The sequence below is a fragment of the Branchiostoma lanceolatum genome, chromosome 14 (assembly GCF_035083965.1).
Source record: "Branchiostoma lanceolatum isolate klBraLanc5 chromosome 14, klBraLanc5.hap2, whole genome shotgun sequence".
Classification (NCBI taxonomy): domain Eukaryota; kingdom Metazoa; phylum Chordata; class Leptocardii; order Amphioxiformes; family Branchiostomatidae; genus Branchiostoma; species Branchiostoma lanceolatum.
Window position 1 is genome coordinate 8800979 of NC_089735.1, and position 5609 is coordinate 8806587.

The 5609-nt window shown below is 43.2% G+C and overlaps 1 long non-coding RNA gene across 2 annotated transcripts in view; it reads left to right on the plus strand.

Moving 5' to 3' along the window:
* Positions 1 to 5609, plus strand: part of LOC136448165 (uncharacterized) — an 82364-nt gene that overhangs the window by 37004 nt on the left and 39751 nt on the right. The window lies entirely within an intron of this gene.

The following is a 5609-nucleotide window of genomic DNA, read 5'->3' on the forward strand; positions in this document are numbered from 1 at the left end:
TCTTCTCAAATGCTTTGTAAATCAGTTCGGATCGATCGAAGGTACTTTTTTTACTTTGCGGCCTCGATTGCGGCCTCGATTGCGGCCTCGATTGCTAAATGTATGCCGAAGGTATAGATCGAAGGTACTTTTTTTTATACTTTGCGGCATAGATTGCGGTCTAGATTGGCGACCGTAGTACTCAGGTCTTAAGTCCGACAATCGCTAGGATGCCGAAACTTTCCTGTCTTATCCTGTCAGACATGAATAAGCTTTCATCTCAAATGCTTTGTATATCAGGTGGGATCGATCGAAGGTACTTTTTTTTACTTTGCGGCCTCGATTGCCACCTTGATTGCTTAATGTATGCCGAAGGTAGAGATCGAAGGTACTTTTTTTACTTTGCGGCCTCGATTGCGGCCTCGATTGCTAAATGTATGCCGAAGGTACTTTTTATTTACTTTGCGGCATAGATTGCGGTCTAGATTTGCGTCTTTCCTGTCTTATCCTGTCAGACATGAACAAGCTTTCATCTCAAATGCTTTGTATATTAGGTACTTTTTTACTTCGCGGCCTCGATTGCGGCCTCGATTGCTAAATGTATGCCGAAGGTATAGATCGAAGGTACTTTTTTTTTTACTTTGCGGCATAGATTGCGGTCTAGATTGGCGACCGTAGTACTCAGGTCTTAAGTCCGACAATCGCTAGGATGCCGACACTTCCTGTCTTATCCTGTCAGACATGAACAAGCTTTCATCTCAAATGCTTTGTATATCAGGTGGGATCGATCTAAGGTACTTTTTTAATTTGCGGCCTCGATGGCCGCCTCGATTGCTAAATGTATGCCGAAGGTATAGATCGAAGGTACTTTTTTTACTTTGCGGCCTCGATTGCGGCCTCGATTGCTAAATGTATGCCGAAGGTATAGATCGAAGGTAATTTTTTCTTTACATTGCGGCATAGATTGCGGTCTAGATTGGCGACCGTAGTACTCAGGTCTTAAGTCCGACAATCGCTAAGATGCCGAAACTTTCCTGTCTTATCTTGTCAGACATGAACAAGCTTTCATCTCAAATGCTTTGTATATCAGGTGGGATCGATCGAAGGTACTTTTTTAATTTGCGGCCTCGATTGCCGCCTCGATTGCTAAATTTATGCCGAAGGTATAGATCGAAGGTACTTTTTTTTTCCTTTCCGGCCTCGATCGCGGCCTCGATTGCTAAATGTAAGCCGAAGGTACTTTTTATTTACTTTGCGGCATAGATTGCGATCTAGATTGGCGACCGTTTTACTCAGGTCTTAAGTCCGACAATCGCTAGATGCCGAAACTTTCCTGTCTTATCCTGTCAGACATGAACGAGCTTTCATCTATTTTACTTTTATTTACTTTGCGGCCTAGATTGCGGTCTAGATTGGCGACTTTCCTGTCTTATCCTGTCAGACATGAACAAGCTTTCATCTCAAATGCTTTGTATATCAGGTTTGATCGATCGAAGGTGTTTTTTTTACTTTGCGGCCTCGATTGCGGCCTCGATTGCTAAATGTATGCCGAAGGTATAGACCGAAGGTACTTTTTATTTACTTTGCGGCATAGATTGCGGTCTAGATTGGCGTCTTTCCTGTCTTATCCTGTCAGACATGAACAAGCTTTCATCTCAAATGCTTTGTATATTAGGTACTTTTTTACTTCGCGGCCTCGATTGCGGCCTCGATTGCTAAATGTATGCCGAAGGTATAGATCGAAGGTACTTTTTTTTTTACTTTGCGGCATAGATTGCGGTCTAGATTGGCGACCGTAGTACTCAGGTCTTAAGTCCGACAATCGCTAGGATGCCGACACTTCCTGTCTTATCCTGTCAGACATGAACAAGCTTTCATCTCAAATGCTTTGTATATCAGGTGGGATCGATCGAAGGTACTTTTTTAATTTGCGGCCTCGATGGCCGCCTCGATTGCTAAATGTATGCCGAAGGTATAGATCGAAGGTCTTTTTACTTCGCGGCCTCGATTGCGGCCTCGATTGCTAAATGTATGCCGAAGGTACTTTATATTTACTTTGCGGCATAGATTGCGGTCTAGATTGGCGTCTTTCCTGTCTTATCCTGTCAGACATGAACAAGCTTTCATCTCAAATGCTTTGTATATTAGGTACTTTTTTACTTCGCGGCCTCGATTGCGGCCTCGATTGCTAAATGTATGCCGAAGGTATAGATCGAAGGTACTTTTTTTTTTACTTTGCGGCATAGATTGCGGTCTAGATTGGCGACCGTAGTACTCAGGTCTTAAGTCCGACAATCGCTAGGATGCCGACACTTCCTGTCTTATCCTGTCAGACATGAACAAGCTTTCATCTCAAATGCTTTGTATATCAGGTGGGATCGATCGAAGGTACTTTTTTAATTTGCGGCCTCGATGGCCGCCTCGATTGCTAAATGTATGCCGAAGGTATAGATCGAAGGTCTTTTTACTTCGCGGCCTCGATTGCGGCCTCGATTGCTAAATGTATGCCGAAGGTACTTTATATTTACTTTGCGGCATAGATTGCGGTCTAGATTGGCGTCTTTCCTGTCTTATCCTGTCAGACATGAACAAGCTTTCATCTCAAATGCTTTGTATATCAGGTACTTTTTTACTTTGCGGCCTCGATTGCGGCCTCGATTGCGGCCTCGATTGCTAAATGTATGCCGAAGGTATAGATCGAAGGTACTTTTTTTACTTTGCGGCCTCGATTGCGGCCTCGATTGCTAAATGTATGCCGAAGGTAAAGATCGAAGGTACTTTTTTCTTTACATTGCGGCATAGATTGCGGTCTAGATTGGCGACCGTAGTACTCAGGTCTTAAGTCCGACAATCGCTAAGATGCCGAAACTTTCCTGTCTTATCTTGTCAGACATGAACAAGCTTTCATCTCAAATGCTTTGTATATCAGGTGGGATCGATCGAAGGTACTTTTTTAATTTGCGGCCTCGATTGCCGCCTCGATTGCTTAATGTATGCCGAAGGTATAGATCGAAGGTACTTTTTTTTTCCTTTCCGGCCTCGATCGCGGCCTCGATTGCTAAATGTATGCCGAAGGTACTTTTTATTTACTTTGCGGCATAGATTGCGATCTAGATTGGCGACCGTATTACTCAGGTCTTAAGTCCGACAATCGCTAGATGCCGAAACTTTCCTGTCTTATCCTGTCAGACATGAACGAGCTTTCATCTATTTTACTTTTATTTACTTTGCGGCCTAGATTGCGGTCTAGATTGGCGACTTTCCTGTCTTATCCTGTCAGACATGAACAAGCTTTCATCTCAAATGCTTTGTATATCAGGTTTGATTGATCGAAGGTGCTTTTTTTACTTTGCGGCCTCGATTGTGGCCTCGATTGCTAAATGTATGCCGAAGGTATAGATCGAAGGTACTTTTTATTTACTTTGCGGCATAGATTGCGGTCTAGATTGGCGACCGTAGTACTCAGGTCTTAAGTCCGACAATCGTTAGGATGCCGAAACTTTCCTGTCTTATCCTGTCAGACATGAACAAGCTTTCATCTCAAATGCTTTGTATACCAGGTTGGATCGATCGAAGGTGCTTTTTTACTTTGCGGCCTCGATTGTGGCCTCGATTGCTAAATGTATGCCGAAGGTATAGATCGAAGGTACTTTTTTTCCCTTTCCGGCCTCGATCGCGGCCTCGATTGCTAAATGTATGCCGAAGGTACTTTTTATTTACTTTGCGGCATAGATTGCGATCTAGATTGGCGACCGTAGTACTCAGGTCTTAAGTCCGACAATCGCTAGAATGCCGAAACTTTCCTGTCTTATCCTGTCAGACATGAACAAGCTTTCATCTCAAATGCTTTGTATATCAGGTGGGATCGATCGAAGGTACCTTTTTTACTTTGCGGCCTCGATTGCGGCCTCGATTGCTAAATGTATGCCGAAGGTATAGATCGAAGGTACTTTTTTTTTTACTTTGCGGCATAGATTGCGGTCTAGATTGGCGACCGTAGTACTCAGGTCTTAAGTCCGACAATCGCTAGGATGCCGAAACTTTCCTGTCTTATGCTGTCAGACATGAACAAGCTTTCATCTCAAATGCTTTGTATATCAGGTTAGATCAATCGAAGGTACTTTTTTTTACTTTGCGGCCTCGATTGCCGCCTCGATTGCTAAATGTATGCCGAAGGTATAGATCGAAGGTACTTTTTTTACTTTGCGGCCTCGATTGCGGCCTCGATTGCTAAATGTATGCCGAAGGTACTTTTTATTTACTTTGCGGCATAGATTGCGGTCTAGATTGGCGTCGTTCCTGTCTTATCCTGTCAGACATGAACAAGCTTTCATCTCAAATGCTTTGTATATCAGGTACTTTTTTACTTTGCGGCCTCGATTGCGGCCTCGATTGCTAAATGTATGCCGAAGGTATAGATCGAAGGTACTTTTTTTTTTTACTTTGCGGCATAGATTGCGGTCTAGATTGGCGACCGTAGTACTCAGGTCTTAAGTCCGACAATCGCTAGGATGCCGACACTTCCTGTCTTATCCTGTCAGACATGAACAAGTTTTCATCTCAAATGCTTTGTATATCAGGTGGGATCGATCAAAGGTACTTTTTTAATTTGCGGCCTCGAAGGCCGCCTCGATTGCTAAATGTATTCCGAAGGTATAGATCGAAGGTACTTTTTTTACTTCGCGGCCTCGATTGCGGCCTCGATTGCTAAATGTATGCCGAAGGTACTTTATATTTACTTTGCGGCATAGATTGCGGTCTAGATTGGCGTCTTTCATGTCTTATCCTGTCAGAAATGAACAAGCTTTCATCTCAAATGCTTTGTATATTTGTATATTGTATATCACCCGAGTGCCCCGTCCTTGTGTGAGTGCCAGGGACGGGGTATCATGTAAGACATCACGAATTCGCCGGCAAACAGACCTTTGAATGGGCTGTAGTAAGCTGTAGTAGCGTAGTAGGTTAGTCGATCTTCTCGTTGGGAGGCTAGCGGATGGGGAAATGCTTATACTCGGAGCGACATGACCTACCTGCCGTGGAAACGTTTGTACACGACCGTGCGGGCAGCTCTATGAAAAAACAGACCTTTGAATGGGCTGTAGTAAGCTGTAGTAGCGTAGTAGGCTAGTCGGTTTTCTCGTTGGGAGGCTAGCGGATGGGTTTCCTTTAACACACGTTCATACGGGACAACGACATTGCATTTGCACTCTGTGAATAAAACTAGGCTATGTGGTAAGGTAGATGTAACTTAGCATTTAAAGAAATGACCAAAATACTGACTTTTTGATCTTCTCAGTTCTACAATTAGGTTTTTAAAGCTGCTGTGAATAGCGCAAGACACTTGCTTTTACAGGACTTACACAACAACAACAAAATCCTTCCTTTAGTTGTAACTCACCTAAAGGATATGTATACTAACACATCTTCACTATGTATAATAACACATCTTCACTAGAATTTTTAGAGTAGCACTATCTCTCTTACAAATTCCGATTCTCTCTTAATGATTCCAATCTAAGGTATCCCCAAACTATAACGTTGAGGGAGTCTAGAACCTGGATATGGTTTTCGCCCGTACAATATACAAGCAAGGATCACAAGCAACATAGTAACAGTGACTAGTCTTCAAA